Raw genomic sequence first — 17,691 nt, forward strand, 5'->3', positions numbered from 1 at the left:
ATGGTCAAGAGGTCTCGGTCTAGCTCTCACACGTGTTTGCGGTCCCTGAGTTATAGATTCAGCTCCACACCTTCATTCATTCTCAGCTTCCTTGAGCTTGTATGTTTACCACACCCAAAAGATCTTAATCTGTTCTCATCTCTGGTTTCTGGTCCTCGTCTTCTTCCAGAGCACACAGTGGGCGGAGTCAGCTTTAGTGGCTACATATACACACACACCTGCCACCTGCACCAACCACTTGTCCTCCCTCAGCCCTGAGCAGCAGTCAGTGCACCCTCAGCAGCAGCCAGCAGAGCCATGTTCAGCATCTGTACCACCCCACTGGGAGCTATGACACTCTTTGGCGCCATCAGTAAGTGATCTAATTTACAGGTGTTGCTGGTTATTACTACATGCTGCAGAACTGTAAGATTACTGCTCTGAAATGTGTGAGGGGCCACAGGCCATGGCCCCCAAAATTCACCCTGGCCTAGGGTGGGGGGGAGTAGGAATCTTAGGCTGTCACAAAACACACCCTGGGCCCTGGTTCTGAGCAGCAGCAGGTGGTCAGTGGGGGTTCAAGAGTGGGCGTGGGCTGGTTTGGATATTCTGAGCACCAGCACTGTGGGGCTGGTTAATGTTTCACTTTAAAGTGCTGAATGTTGAGAGCAGCTATAACAGGTTTATGCATAATGCATGCCTTGACATCAAACTCAGTAGTTCAGAGGATTTTGAGGAAAAGAGCTTTAAAATGAGGAACCCTAAATGTGTTACTAGTGAAATAAAGCCTGCACATGGACACTCACACATTAATGTAGCGCCTAGAGGCCAGCTGGTGGTAGGTGGTGTTTTATATGATGTGCTGTAGATATACTAGATATGAGTTTCATTATATTGTGTTATTATCTTTTCTTGTATGTGATGTGCTTTTAAGGTTTTTATTAACCAAATAAAGTATTTTGAGTGGATATGACGTGCAGTAGTAACGAGTATCAGACTACAGGAGTTAGCCCATATCCCCATGAGACTAGGCCAAAAATCTGTACCATACAACAAGGTCTCAGAAAGGGCATTATTTAAAGGTCAAATTCATATAGAACAATTAATTGCTGAGAATTCAATCAAAATGGGAGAAAACCAGGGAGACATTCTTTTGTGAAATAAATTGTATTTTAGTAAATAAACAAGTTCGACATATTAAACTTCATATGTACAAGCACATGGAATGGTAGCACTGTGTTACATTGAATGGGATGTAACCTATAAGATACTGGTAAGAATATATTGGGAGGAACCCTTTGTAGAAAAGGGAATGGGTTTGTATGTGAACAAAAATTAAAATTGCCCTTTTCCTTATTTTTGTGAGACTAACAAATTTACAAATCATACAGTATCTAAATTACAGATAATGATCAACAGGATACAATAAGGGCAGAAAAACAAAGAAATAAATTATATATCTCGTTTATTTGTTACGTTTTTTCGATTGTGTTAATAAAAACATCATTTTATTAATAAAAACAATTGCATCATAAAACAATTCATAAGAAGAAAAATATATGTCGACGCGACTTGTATTTATTTTTCCCTTTTTTTTTGTCAAATGACGGTAGAATATGATGTTGGGCAGATAGTATAAAAAGTTTAGATTGCAGAAATGTATTGAATGTCCAAAACAAATAGGATTGTGGAGTAAAGGCTGAGGGTTTGTCCTTTTAGTAAAAAATGAATGTGTAGAATCAAAAAGCTAATATAGTAGCTTCTGTAACAAGTGTTTTAAATTTTGTTTTATCTAGACTGTTTTTAATGATGAAAAAAGTGTCCTGAAGAAGGTGACGATTTCTTTCACCGAAACGCCGCGTCAACATATATTTTTCTTCTTATGAATTGTTTTATGATGCAATTGTTTTTATGAATAAAATGATGTTTTTATTAACACAATCGAAGAACACTTAACAAATAAATAAGATATATAATTTATTTCTTTGTTTTTCTGCCCTTATTGTATCCTGTTGATCATTATCTGTAATTTAGATACTTTATGATTTGTAAATTTGTTAGTCTCATTGAGACTCTAAGCCCCGCCAAGATCTTCTTGAGATGCTAGTCTCACAAAAATAAGGAAAAGGGGAATTTAGATTTTTGTTCACCTATAAGATACTGTGCACAATTGCTCGTGAAAGATAGTGACGGTGCAAGTGACACGTTAGGAGGTATGTACTGCGATAGTGACGGGCGCAACAAGAAACAGTAGGCGTTTAAAATTCTTTACATATTTAGGATACCCTAGCAGCTAATGATATAGAGTACAGAAAGTAATCAAGTGGGGTATCCTTGGAGGGTGCGCCAGGAGTTCCGCTGTCGACTTCCATATTGACTTTCCTTGAGAAACCCTGGGTAGGAGAGGCCTCTGGCCAGGGTCGGACTGGCCTATGGGGCCATCGGGCAGTGTCTGATGGGCTGGTCCGCCCGGTCAGTCTGTGGCCGGTTTGTGACTGTAATTTCTATTTATGTAGCACTTTCTACCCCTGACGAGGCATTGAAGGGGGAACCAAAACAGGATTAGTGGTGAGTTAGTACAGAGAATTATGAGTTACTTTCAGTGGTGGACTTGTGAGTCTGTTGGTTGGATTGAGCAGGATAATGGAGGGATAGAAGAGGGAAGGGTCTAATCATGGCAGCAGGAGGCAGGTAGAGGAGAGACGGGAGGCCGTCTCTAGAGCTCTAGATGGGAGATCAGATACTAAATGAGGTTTCGGATCAGTCTAAGGCGGGCACCTTAGGGAAGTATTTAGAAAGGGTTATTTGGGAGATTTTAATATTAAAATGAGGTTTGTGGTGCTGCAAGGAGGGATCTAGAAGAGAAGAGTCTACAACTTGTTATTTTGCAGTTCTAGTAGCAGAATGAATTAGAGAGTGGAGGAAGATAATAATCCACATTTGTATAGCGCACAATCACCCGTTAGGGTCTCTAGGCGCTGGGGGCCGTCGGGAAGATTAAGCGAGCTATTGCCCAGAGTCACATGGTGCTGGGCTAACCTGCCGCCGGAGCCGGGGATCGAACCCTGATCCCCAGATTCCAGCGTCAGTCGCCCTGGCCGCGGCGCCACACCTCTCCCGGAAGAGGCTACATTGAGAGAACTGTAGGGTGAGAGTCAGTACTGTATTACAGAGAGTCAGAGTTTCTTTTTCATTATTATTTATTGTACAGCAGGAGTAAAGCAACAGACACACAGTTACATAACCACAAAGAAAGGGTAGACATGTATAAGGAGGACAGCGCATAGAGATTCAAGTTGTGCCGCATCAACTCAGACCTCCAAGGGCCGCACTTGAAGCCCATTCTGCGCATTTGAATAACTTTTTAAAACTTTTATTTTAATTTCATTTGATCTTTTCCTTGACACCTCAACGGTGAAGTACATGTAAACATAATTGATATGAGAATATTTACACAGGGAGAGTGACATTAAGTACGAGCACCGGTACTCGAAGCCTGCTCTTATATTTACACAGGGAGAGTGACATTGAGTGTGAGCACTGGTACACGAGTGCTGCTGCCCAGCTTTCTTTACACAGTGAGTGCTATTGAGTGCGATCACTGGTACTCGAGCCCTGCTGCCCTGCTATATTTACACAGGGAGAGTGACATTGACTGTGAGCACTGGTACTCGAAGCCTGCTGCCCTGCAATATTTACACAGGGAGAGTGACATTGAGTGTGGGCACTGGTACTCGAGGCCTCCTTCCCAGCTATATTTACACAGGGAGAGTGACATTGAGTGTGAGCACTGGTACTCGAGGCCTTCTGCTCTGCTATATTTACACAGGGAGAGTGACACTGAGTGCGAGCACTGGTTCTCAAGCCCTGCTGCCCTTCTATGTTTACACTGTGAGTGACATTGAGTGTGAGCACTGGTACTCGAGGCCTGCTGCCCTGCCATATTTACACAGGGAGAGTGACATTGAGTGTGAGCACTGGTACTCACGATCTGCTCCTATATTTACACAGGGAGAGTGATATTGAGTCCGAGCACTGGTACACGAGTCCTGCTGCCCAGCTTTCTTTACACAGTGAGTGCTATTGAGTGCGATCACTGGTATTCGAGGCCTGCTGCCCTGCTGTATTTACACAGTGAGTGACATTGAGTGTGAGCACTGGTACTCAAAGCCTGCTGCCCTGTTATATTTACACAGGGAGAGTGACATTGAGTGCGAGCACTGGTACTCGAGGCCTGCTGCCCTGCTATATTTACACAGGGTGAGTGACATTGACTGCGAGCACCGGTACTCGAGGCCTGCTGCCCTGCTATATTTACACAGGGAGAGTGACATTGAGTGCGAGCACTGGTACTCGAGGCCTGCTGCCCTGCTATATTTACACAGGGAGAGTGACATTGAGAGTGAGCACTGGTACTCGAGGCCTGCTGCCCCCTTCTATATTTACACAGGGAGAGTGACATTGAGTGTGAGCACTGGTACTCACGATCTGCTCCTATATTTACACAGGGAGAGTGATATTGAGTCCGAGCTCTGGTACACGAGGCCTGCTGCCCTGCTATATTTACAAAGGGAGAGTGACATTGAGTGCGATCACTGGTATTCGAGGCCTGCTGCCCTGCTGTATTTACACAGTGAGTGACATTGAGTGTGAGCACTGGTACTCGAGGCCTGCTGCCCTGCTATGTTTACACCGTGAGTGACATTGAGTTTGAGCACTAGTACTCCAGGCCTGCTGCCCTGTGATATTTACAGAGGGAGAGTGACATTGAGTGCGAGCACTGGTACTCGAGGCCTGCTGTCCTGCTAAATTTACACATGGAGAGGGACACTGAGTGCGAGCACTGGTACTCGAGGTCTGCTGCCCTGCTATATTTACACAGCGAGAGTGACATTGAGTGCGAGCACTGGTACTCGAGGCCTTCTGCTCTGCTATATTAACTCAGCGAGTGACATTGAGTGTGAGCACTGGTACTCGAGGCCTTCTGCTCTGCTATATTTACACAGTGAGTGACATTGAGTGCGAGCACTGGTACACAAGGCCTGCTGCCCTGCTATATTTACACAGTGAGTGACATTGAGTGCGAGCACTGGTACTCGAGGCCTGCTGCCCTGCTATATTTACACAGGGAGAGTGACATTGAGTCTGAACACTGGTACTCGAGGCCTGCTGCCCTGCTATATTTACAAAGGGAGAGTGACATTGAGTGCGAGCACTGGTACTCGAGGCCATATGCCCTGCTATATTTACACACGGAGAGTGACATTGAGTCTGAACACTGGTACTCGAGGCCTGCTGCCCTGCTATATTTACAAAGGGAGAGTGACATTGAGTGCGAGCACTGGTACTCGAGGCCATATGCCCTGCTATATTTACACACGGAGAGTGACCTTGAGTGCGAGCAAAGGTACTCGAGGCCATATGCCCTGCTAAATTTACACAGCGAGTGACATTGAGTGTGAACACTGGTACTCAAGGCCTGCTGCCCTGCTACATTTACACAGTGAGTGACATTGAGTGTGAGCACTGATACTCAAGGCCTGCTGCCCTGCTTTATTTACACAGTGAGTGACATTGAGTGCGAGCACTAGTATTTACGGCCTGCTGCCCCGCTATATTTACACAGGAAGAGTGATTTTGAGTGTGAGCACTGGTACTCAAGGCCTGCTGCCCTGCTATATTACACAGTGAGTGACATTGAGTGTGAGCACTGGTACTCAAGGACTGCTGCCCTGATTTATTTACACAGTGAGTGACATCGAGTGCGATCACTGGTACTCAAGGCCTGCTGCCCTGCTATATTTCTTCAGTGAGTGCTATTGATGGCGAGCACTGGTACTCAAGTCCTGCTGTCCTGCTATATTTACACAGTGAGTGACATTGAGTGCGATCACTGGTACTCGAGGCCATATGCCCTGCTAAATTTACACAGCGAGTGACATTGAGTGCGAGCACTGGTACTCAAGGCCTGCTGTCCTGCTAAATTTACACAGGGAGAGTGACATTGAGTCTGAACACTGGTACTCGAGGCCTGCTGCCCTGCTATATTTACACAGGAAGAGTGATTTTGAGTGTGAGCACTGGTACTCAAGGCCTGCTGCCCTGCTATATTACACAGTGAGTGACATTGAGTGTGAGCACTGGTACTCAAGGACTGCTGCCCTGATTTATTTACACAGTGAGTGACATTGAGTGCGATCACTGGTACTCAAGTCCTGCTGTCCTGCTATATTTACACAGGGAGAGTGACATTGAGTGTGAGCACTGGTACTCGAGGCCTGCTGCCCTGCTATATTTACACAGGGAGAGTGACATTGAGTGCGAGCACTGGTACTCAAGGCCTGCTGTCCTGCTAAATTTACACATGGAGAGGGACACTGAGTGCGATCACTGGTACTCGAGGCCTGCTGCCCTGCTATATTTACACAGCGAGAGTGACATTGAGTGCGAGCACTGGTACTCAAGGCCTGCTTCCCTGCTATATTTACACAGCGAGAGTGACATTGAGTGCGAGCACTGGTACTCGAGGCCTGCTGCCCTGCTATATTTACACAGCGAGAGTGACATTGAGTGCGAGCACTGGTACTCGAGGCCTTCTGCTCTGCTATATTAACTCAGCGAGTGACATTGAGTGTGAGCACTGGTACTCGAGGCCTTCTGCTCTGCTATATTTACACAGTGAGTGACATTGAGTGCGAGCACTGGTACACGAGGCCTGCTGCCCTGCTATATTTACACAGTGAGTGACATTGAGTGCGAGCACTGGTACTCGAAGCCTGCTGCCCCGCTATATTTACACAGGGAGAGTGACATTGAGTCTGAGCACTGGTACTCGAGGCCTGCTGCCCTGCTATATTTACACAGGGAGAGTGACATTGAGAGTGAGCACTTGTACTCGAGGCCTGCTGTCCCGCTATATTTACACAGGGAGAGTGACATTGAGTGCGAGCACTGGTACTCGAGGCCTGCTGTCCCGCTATATTTACACAGGGAGAGTGACATTGAGAGTGAGCACTTGTACTCGAGGTCTGCTGCCCTGCTATATTTACACAGTGAGTGACATTGAGTGTGAGCACTGATACCCGAGGCCTGCTGCCCCGCTATATTTACACAGGTAGAGTGACATTGAGTGTGAGCACTGGTACTCGAGGCCTGCTGCCCTGCTATATTTACACAGGGAGAGTGACATTGAGTGCGAGCACTGGTACTCGAGGCCTGCTGTCCCGCTATATTTACACAGGGAGAGTGACATTGAGAGTGAGCACTTGTACTCGAGGCATGCTGCCCTGCTATATTTACACAGGGAGAGTGACATTGAGTGTGAGCACTGATACACGAGGCCTGCTGCCCTGCTATATTTACACAGTGAGTGACATTGAGTGTGAGCACTGATACACGAGGCCTGCTGCCCTTCTAGTTTTACACAGGGAGAGTGACCTTGAGTGCGAGCACTGGTACTCGAGGCCATATGCCCTGCTATATTTACACACGGAGAGTGACCTTGATTGCGAGCATAGGTACTCGAGGCCATATGCCCTGCTATATTTACACAGTGAGTGACATTGAGTGTGAGCACTGGTACTTGAGGCCTGCTGCACCGCTATATTTACACAGGGAGAGTGACATTGAGTGTGAGTACTGGTATTCAAGGCCTGCTGCCCTGCTATATTTACACAGTGAGTGACATTGAGTGTGAGCACTGGCAATCAAGTCCTGCTGCCCTGCTATATTTACACAGGGAGAGTGACATTGAGTGTGAGCACTGGTACTTGAGGCCAGCTGCCCTGCAATATTCACACAGGGAGAGTGACATTGAGTGTGAGCACTGGTACTTGAGGCCAGCTGCCCTGAAATATTCACACAGGGAGTGTGACACTGAGTGCGAGCACTGGTACTTGAGGCCAGCTGCCCTGCAATATTCACACAGGGAGTGTGACACTGAGTGCGAGCACTGGTACTCGAGGCCTGCTCCCCCACTATATTTGCAGTGGGAGAGTGACATTGAGTGTGAGCACTGGTACTCAAGTCCTGCTGCCATGCTTTATTTACACAGTGAGTGACATTGAGTGCGAGCACTTGTACTCGAGGCCTGCTCCCCCACTATATTTGCAGTGGGAAAGTGACATTGAGTGTGAGCACTGGTACTCGAGTCCTGCTGCCCCGCTATATTTATACAGGGAGAATGACATTGAGTGTGAGAACTGGTACTCGATGCCTGCTCCTATATTTACATAGGGAGTGTGACATTGAGTGTGAGCACTGGTACTCGAGGCCTGCTGCCCTGTTATATTTACACTGGGAGAGTGACATTGAGTGCGATCACTGGTACTCGAGGCCTGCTGCCCCGCTATATTTACACAAGGAGAGTGACATTGAGTGCGAGCACTGGTACTCGAGGCCTGCTGTCCCGCTATATTTACACTGGGAGAGTGACATTGAGTGCGATCACTGGTACTCGAGGCCTGCTGCCCTGTTATATTTACACAGTGAGAGTGACATTGAGTGCGATCACTGGTACTCGAGGCCTGCTGCCCTGTTATATTTACACTGGGAGAGTGACATTGAGTGCGATCACTGGTACTCGAGGCCTGCTGCCCCGCTGTATTTACACAGGGAGAGTGACATTGAGTGCGAGCACTGGTACTCGAGGCCTGCTGCCCTGCTATATTTACACAGGGAGAGTGACACTGAGTGTGAGCACTGGTACTCGAGGCCTGCTGCCCTGCTATATTTACACAGGGAGAGTGACACTGAGTGCGAGCACTGGTACTCGAGGCCTGCTGCCCTGCTTTATTTACACAGGGAGAGTGACATTGAGTGTGAGCACTGGTACTCGAGGCCTGCTGCCCTGCAATATATACACAGTGAGAGTGACATTGAGTGCGATCACTGGTACTCGAGGCCTGCTGCCCTGCTGTATTTACACAGGGAGAGTGACATTGAGTGCGAGCACTGGTACTCGAGGCCTGCTGCCCTGCTATATTTACACAGGGAGAGTGACACTGAGTGCGAGCACTGGTACTCGAGGCCTGCTGCCCTGCTTTATTTACACAGGGAGAGTGACATTGAGTGTGAGCACTGGTACTCGAGGCCTGCTGCCCTGCAATATTTACACAGGGAGAGTGACACTGAGTGCGAGCACTGGTACTCGAGGCCTGCTGCCCTGCTTTATTTACACAGGGAGAGTGACATTGAGTGTGAGCACTGGTACTCGAGGCCTGCTGCCCTGCAATATATACACAGGGAGAGTGACATTGAGTGCGAGCACTGGTACTCAAGGCCGGCTGCCCTGATCAGAGGCGTAATTCCTGTATTTACACAGGGAGAGTGACTTTGAGTGTAAGCACTGGTACTCGAGGCCTGCTGTCCTGCTATATTTACACTTGCAGAGTGTTAGACCTGGCACCATTGGCGTGGGTCTCCCTTCCATTTTTTGCTGTTGCATCATTTGTTTTTGCTGGTGTTAGATGCTTTGGGCACTGTGCCGCTGCTGTCCAGTGCCACAGTGCGAGTGCTCTCTACTGTAAATTGATGTATTGATTAGTGGTTCCATGATTGGATGTTTGGTTTACTTGTCAGACCCTAGTACAGTGCACTGAGTGTGCCCAGGGCGTGTAAATCCAAATGCTGCTAGTGGGCTTGCAGCACTGGTTGTGCCACCCACAGAAGCGGCCTTGTAAAATGTGTCTAAGGTTTAACATTGCAGAGCCTGTGTGCAGTCTGGTACTATAAAAAAATGAAAGGGGGAAGGGATCACTTGTCCAGAGTAACCAGGATTTTAGTTCTCTTGTTCGGTTTCGGTTCCGATAAAAAAAAAAACATTCATGTACCAAGGCTCCATAGGCGGTATATCTTGGTTCTCCGCCTTGTTGTTGTTAGCAATGTGACAGCATCATCATTGGGTTTAATTGTATGCTTCCTCCACCTGGAGGTAAACCACTGGTTAGTACAGTAGTGAATCAGAAATGAAAAAGTTATGGTATTAAAAAAGGCTTCTTAACCATTTCGGTAGGTTTAATAGGTGTATGGAAAAGAAAGCCTGGTTAAAAAGAATTGGCGTGCATAGGAAGCTGAGTTATGGGGCTTCCGCACTGAGTAATGTCCATAAAAAGGTCGACATGTTTCAGCCAAAGGTTGCCCAGAGGGTCAGGTTGGTACGTGAATAAGGTTTTTTTATCGGAACTGAAACCAAACAAGAGAACTAAAACCCTGGTTAATTAGGACAAGTGATGCCTTCCCCCTTTTGATTTTTGTATAGTATAACCAAGGAAGCTGAAAGGATCACCTACTTTTCCATCTCCCTTCCCCCCCTGATAAGCATGCAGCCTGGTACTGTCATGCTGACTGGGCAAGTGCACCCACTTGCCAGTCCCTAAACCTTCCCTTTTCTTCATATTAGTCACCCCTATGGTATGCCCAAGGGCAGGGTGCATTGTAAGTATAAGGTAGGACAAGCCCTGATGTGTATGGCATGTCCTAATAGTGAATTACCGCCATTTTCGTTTTTCACTATTGCAAGGCTACCTGTTCTCCATAGGCCAGAATGGGCTGTTAGAATTATTACACTTTATAATACTAGCAGTCTCAGAGAACATGGTAGAAATTCGAGGTTAGTATGCCTGGATTCAGAATAATAAAATACATCCTTTAGTGAAGTTTATTTTAATATTCTGTGTTTGCAAATACCACTTTTAGAAAGTAGATATTTGCTTGCCTAACCATTTGAGCCTGCCTCTGCGAGGTTGTGTATTCCTTGTCTGGGTTTGTGTGTGACAGGGCGGGGGAATTCCAGGAGAAAGGCTGGGGCCGCCCGGTGGTGAATAGGGAGATCTGCTTCTAGATGGTAGGGAGGAGTTGCACCTGGGACCTGAATAGGGCTGAGCCTTCCCTCTACAATGCTGGCTCCACCCCTGCGGTGCGTCTGATGTCTCTGCCCTGCACACTGAAAGAAGAGGAGGAAGACTGTCAACAAAGTGCTTCAGGACTGTACATGCCTTCCACAATGCTGGCTCCACCTCCTGTGGGGTGCCTGATGTGCCTGCCCTGTGCTGTTAAAGGGAAGGAGAACTCTGTTAAACAAAGTGCTTCAGAATTCGCTCAAACTGGGCACAGGCCCCTCTCCCCTCAGAGAACAAAGGATTTCTGGGTATAAATATTGGGACCCTGATCCCATGACATTAGATCACTTTGGACTTCAAGAAGAAACATTTACTGAGGAGAGGAACCTGAAGAAACTGAGGAGAGACTATTCCCAAGCTGAAGTGCTGCTTGGGGGATTGGCTTGCAGTGGTTGCCTGACTGCCAAAGAGAGGAGAAAGAACTTTGTGGACTTTTCTTTCAACTTGTGCAAAAGATTTCCAAGGGCTTGGAAGAGAGCTTTCCCCCTGACCGAAGTTTCCTTCGCTCCTCCTCATTTTCATCAATTTTTCTCTAATCTGCTTTTCACTTTTCTCCTCCACTCTCCCATACATACCCTCGTATTACCTCCTCTTTCCACCCCTTTCTGCATTCTTTCCCCTCACCCCTTCCCCCACAACCATTCTCAAGTCCACACCTTTTCTTATTTCTATATATATCATCCCGAGCGACCTCTTTCTCCCTCCACCCCCAAGCTCGTCTCTTCCACCCTACCTCACATGTGGCAAATACAAAAAACTCAGTCGGTTAATGACTTCCCCTGCAAAAACTTTTGGATAACATGCCGGCCACAGGATCACTTTTTAAGTAGGCCACTTTGCCTCTAATCCTTTTGAGGTCGGCAAACCGAGCCCCATGACATGGGGTGATGATAACGCAGGCTATTTACAGAGCACACCATACATCATTGGGCAAATAGTCAGCCCACTTTAGCCACTGATGCTGTTCACTATAAGTGATGGCATTTTGCTTCTCCATATGCGCACATCCACTTAAAATGTAGTGCACTTCACTGTCGGCCTCTGTACACTTATCTCTGCCTTGGTTTTGTCTCATTTCATAATTGTTTCATTTATTTTTGTAAATGGTCATTTTTACATATGGTTTTATTTTGAACAAGGTAAAACCATTTTACATGGCACAATGTGGACTTTTATTAGATTAAACGTTGTAATGCCTAATGCATATATCTGCCCAAAAATCTCACAAACCTATTGCCCATGCTAATACTTGTTTTTAAATCAGGTGACCTAACTCGTCAAAAGAAGCATGTGAGCATGTGTACTGTGATACCCTCAGGTTGTTCTAGAGCAAGCTATAGTCATTGAACTTGTCACAAAGATATTACTAAAAAACAGTACAACCAGTGACACTTCCCCACACCCCTTCTGATCAGCATACATGTGAGGGCTACTTCTCCATACTATCGCATCTAAGCCGGTGTTATAACTATCCAAGCTCCCCTTTATCTCCTTACCTCCCAGAATTGTCTGTATTTCTAAGCTTCCTCTAAAACCTGAAGAGCGACATTGGCATAGCCAATAGGTCTCGCCTTTGGGACCTTATAAGTGTTTAACCATGCAACCGCTGATGTTGTTGCACCAAGGATATTGTACTGGATAGCTACGTACTTATAAGGTCCAAAGGCGAGACCTCTTGGCTATGCCAATGCTTGTTTCTGTTTGACGCTAAACATATGTCAAATTAAGCTTTATTTCGATATAAACTTTGATATCATAAAAACATACATTTGTTAAAAAGGAATAAATACAAAACACAGCACAAATACAGATATAAGTCTAATCAAGCCAGTGTCATCAATTTCAGTAAGCTAGGGGAAATATAGAACTCATTTATACATATAAATACAATTAAAATTAAAAACTTATTTGTCTTTCAGTACCCTATATAGTGTAAAAATGTATAAAATATTTACAATCAATTTATATATTACATCGAATTCCTAAATTTAACCAATAGTTTCAAGAATTTAGCTAAAGTATGAATCACTTCCGGGGTTTCCATCCTTTGTAGTCGATAAAACGCATCTCTGCAAGATCGGAGACACCACTCTTTAAGAATTGGTTTTAGAAGGATCTTTCTGGGAACAAGATAAAATTTGAAAAATAAAATGCAGTGCAAGTTAGATTGAGGGGCAACATCATCACAGGGACAAGGCAACATTTGTCTTGACCAATCGTTGCAAGTTGGGAATGTGATTAAACGAAAAAAGGAACCCATTCTGAACCTTGAAAGAAGCATTCTAGCATAGCAATTGGTGTCACTATTAAGGTACAATTGCAGGCCCCGTTCTGTAGTAATTTGTTGGTAGGCAAGGACTGATTTTTTAGTTTTTTCCGTATTCCATCTTTTGTTCTCTTGATGGTCCATAACCATTTTACGTAGACTTTTCCTTGAAATTGTTTCCAAGCTTGATGGGGTTTTAAAAAACTTCGGATGACCAATTTCATTCATTATTTTTTCCACCACACATAGCCATTTAATTCGCTTTACACCATCAAGTTGTAAACAGTCAGATATGGTATTGCGATTAAATGCTGTTTCTGGGGTTAGCCAGAGCTTATGCCATAACAGAATGGGTTCAGCCGTTATAATATCGGAGATATAGGGGAGACCTAGTACTATATGTATAAAATAATTTGGAGTTGATTTTGGGACCCCTAAGAGGTACCGAAGGAAACGGTTCTCAGTTTGTTGTATAGAAATTGGAGAATCAATCCCCCATACACCAGAGCCATAAATGGCCGTGGAGACACATTTAGCCTTATAGACGGCAATCAATTCCTTAACGGGTCTACCCCCTATTTTAATTGCAAAATTCTGCAGTGCTCCAATCGCTTTGGAAAAGGCTTATCTTCTGGCTATAATAGCATTTTTCCAGGCGCATTTACTGTGAAAACAGATCCCAAGATAAGGGAATTGATCTATTGTCTCTATCTTTCTGCCTTCTATAAAGATAGGACAAGGAATTTTCTTTACTCCCTGACGGCAAGACATAGAAAAAGTTTTTGAGATGTTAACCGTAAGTCCCTTTTCCCTCATAAAAAGCGTAAACTTAGAGACGCTAAACATATCATGGAACCTTCTGCTGATGTCATGTGCGTGCAGGCGCCAAAGGTGTAGCACTTCTACATTTTGGCAACCGCGAGGGATTGGCATTGTAGGGCCCTCGTATCATTCCTTGTCCGCAGGCCCACTAAAGTTTTGTTGCACTACTGGGTTTGGAAATGACCAAAGGAACCGTGTAAAGCAATGGAGATAGTAGAGACAAATGTATTGGGCAATTTGCAAGTGAAAAATGAGAAAGATAGAAAGAACAAAACAAAGAGATTGAGAAAATGAGGGAAAATGAATAAGATGGGAAAAAAGGTAAAAAATAAGAAAAGGAAGAAAGAAAGTAAGAAAGAAAGAAAGAAAGAAAGGAACAAAGAAAGGAACAAAGAAAGAATGAAAGAAAGAAAGAAAAAAGAAAGAAAGGCTCACACTCAATGTCACTCACTGTGTAAATAAAGCAGGGCAGCAGGCCTCGAGTACCAGTGCTCGTACTTTATGTCACTCTTCCTTTGTAAATATAGCGGGACAGCAGGCCTCTAGTACCAGTGCTCACACTCAATGTCACTCTCTCTGTGCAAATATAGCGGGGCAGCAGGCCTCGAGTACCAGTGCTCACACTCAATGTCACTCACTGTGTAAATATAGCGGGGCAGCAGGCCTCGTGTACCAGTGCTCACACTCAATGTCACTCACTGTGTAAATATAGCGGGGCAGCAGGCCTCGAGTACCAGTGCTCGCACTCAATGTCACTCACTGTGTAAATATAGCAGGGCAGCAGGCCTCGAGTACCAGTGCTCGCACTCAATGTCACTCACCCTGTGTAAATATAGCAGGGCAGCAGGCCTCGAGTACCAGTGCTCGCACTCAATGTCCCTCTCTCTTAGAATTGGGGGTCTCTAGTTGGGACAGGTAGGTACTTGTGACAAATAGGGACCCTCTCCTCTAATCAGAGTAACGGGGTTACACTTCTAAAATAACCCTTGTGTACCCCCTTGGTGGATTGGCACGAGCAGCAAGGCTTTATTTCAGAGGCGTTGTAAGTTAAGCATGTGTGACCACATACAGTAACCCAGTGACAACACTACAAATGGACACCACACAAGGTTTTATATCAAAAATAGGTATATTTTATATAGAGTTATCACAAGACCAATAAACGACAAAAAGAATCCACAGTACTAATAGATTTCAAGAGTTCTGGTTAAAAAGGCTTAAATCAAGGTTCTGTGAGAGTCGGTAGCCTGGTCCGGCTACAGCGTTGTTGAAAATAACACAGAGTCTAGCAAATCCAGTGGACCGCGTCAGTACGGGCCCACTCAAATGTCGACAGACTCAGTCACAGCACCTTCTACTTGAGGCAGCCGGCACGGATGTGCGAGCCGGTTCGGCTGTTCGTCATGGTGCAGAAAGGAAGCGTTGAGGGACACGTTGTCCCTCGATGCGGTGCAGGCAGTGGCCCATTGACAGAGTCGGTGGATCCAAGGCTTGTTTTGCAGGGCGAGACGGTGCTTAGATGCGGTGCTTGCAGTTTTCGGTGCGGCGACAGAGCCGGAGTTCAGTAGCTGGCATCGATCAGTCCGGACAGCGGTACGAGTCGGGCGGTGCGTCGCGAAGCGTTTGAGGTGGTGCCCAAGTCCGGTGCAGTCACAGGACTCGGAGTCAGCAGCAGGGACCTCTTTGGTAAGACCAGTACGAGTCGGTGTAGCAAAGCGTTGCACGTCGCGGTGTCCACCAGTCGCGGTGCAGGCTACGGCTCGGTGACGGCATCAGGACGGAGTCGGTGAGCGCAGAGCTTGCGTTGTTCGAGGCGGACGTTGCTTGATGCGGTGCCTACAGGACACCGGGCCAGTCGTGAGAGTCGGTCACAGCTCCCTGCCCCTGTAGCCCCTGAAACAGCGTTTCCAGCAGCAATTCACAAAGGCTGGTGAAGTCCACTGGTGGAGAGAAGGAAAGAGATAAATAGACGTTTGAAAGGGAAAGGATAGAATAGGAAAATATCATCTGGAAGGAAGCAGACAGTGCGAGAAAACAATTTGAAGCTGAGGGTGGACAGTAAGAAAATATAGAACTAGACAGATAGACGTAAAACAAGCATTGGCATAGCCAATAGGTCTCGCCTTTGGGACCTTATGTATTTAGCCTGAACTTCTGGCTATGTTGTAGAGCATTGTGGCTGCTGGGCATCATGTTGAAAAGTCATAATAAAAACTGTAAAGCATTTTTTTACCTTTATTCAAACCAAGACGACATTATATACAACTGAACAACCTGATAAAAAAATGTTCACATAAAAAAAGTCATATTTTCTTTGTACTTGCACTGCTGGCAACATCTTCCTAGCCTGTTCTCATGATTGTTTGTTATAATTCTTTTTGTTATGGGGGAGCGGGACATGAATAATGGGGGAATGGATGTTGTAATTTACACGAGCAGCGGACGGACACTAGGGGAGAATCAACAGATGCAGATTCTGAGGGCAGACTGTGCTGCTTAGGTAATGGTTTGGTGGTGCGCTGATGCAAAATGGTGGGGGTGAGTGATGTTTCGTGCTCAGGTGGAGCCACAATATGTGTGGATTGGAGGTACGTTGTGGATCGTGGAGTTGAAATATGTTGTTTGATGTGTAATTAAGTGGTGTGTATTGGAAATGTTTGGAGTTGAATTTGGTGGCCTGGAACTGTGGTGTCGAGTGAAATTATGCTTAGTGAAATTGTGTCATGGTGTGGGGTGCATTTATGTTGATTAGTTGTATGTGGCATACAGTACATTTATATGGAGTGTATTTATGTTGCATTGAGTAGAATGTAATTATGTGGTGTGTAATTATGTGGCACTGAGTGGTATTATGTGGGGTGTATTTATGTTGCATTGAGTAGAGTGTAATTATGTGGCACTGAGTGGAATCATGCGGAGTGTTTTGTGTTGTATTGAGTAGAGTGTAATGATGTGGCATGTAACTATGTCGCACTGAGTGGTTTTATGTGGAGTGTATTTATGTTGTATTAAATAGAGTGTAATTATGTGACGTGTAATTATGTGGTACTGACTGGTAATAATGCACGTGTATTTGTGTTGCATTGAATAGAGTGTAATTATTTGGTGTGTAATTATGTGACACTGAGTGGTATTATGTGGAGTGTATTTATGTTGCATTGAGTAGAGTGTAATTATGTGGCATGTAATTATGTGGCACAGTGTTATGTGGAGTGTATTTATGTTGCATTGAATAAAGTGTAATTATGTGATGTGCAATTATGTGGTACTGAGTAGTATTATGTGGAGTGTAATTATGTTGCACTGAGTAGAGTGTAGTTATGTGGTGTGTAATTATGTGGAACTGAATGGTATTATGTGTAGTGTATTTGTGACGTGTGATTATGTGGTACTGAGTGGTATTATGCTGAGTTTATTTTTGTTGCATTGCATTGAGTAGAGTGTAATTACATCATGTGTAATTATGTGGTACTGAGTGGTATTATGTGAAGTGTATTTGTTTTATGTGGAGTGTTTTTATGTTGCATTAAAGTAATTATGTGGCACTGAGTGGTATTATGTGGGGTGTATTTATGTTGCATTGAGTAGAGTGTAATTATGTGGCACTGAGTGGAAACATGTGGAGTGTTTCGTGTTGTATTGAGTAGAGTGTAATTATGTGGTGTGTAACTATGTCGCACTGAGTGGTATTATATCGAGAGTATTTATGTTGCATTGAATAGAGTG

The 17,691-nt window shown here is 45.2% G+C and overlaps 1 long non-coding RNA gene across 1 annotated transcript in view; it reads left to right on the forward strand.

Annotated features, from left to right (window-relative positions):
• The first annotated feature begins 241 nt into the window (after positions 1 to 241).
• LOC144826383 (uncharacterized) overlaps positions 242 to 17,691 on the forward strand; it is a 187,281-nt gene continuing 169,831 nt past the window's right edge. The window contains exon 1 of the long non-coding RNA XR_013609809.1: positions 242 to 352. This is a non-coding gene — a long non-coding RNA (uncharacterized LOC144826383). The remainder of the gene's footprint in view (positions 353 to 17,691) is intronic.

The sequence above is a fragment of the Lissotriton helveticus genome, chromosome 3_2 (assembly GCF_964261635.1).
Source record: "Lissotriton helveticus chromosome 3_2, aLisHel1.1, whole genome shotgun sequence".
Lineage (NCBI taxonomy): Eukaryota > Metazoa > Chordata > Amphibia > Caudata > Salamandridae > Lissotriton > Lissotriton helveticus.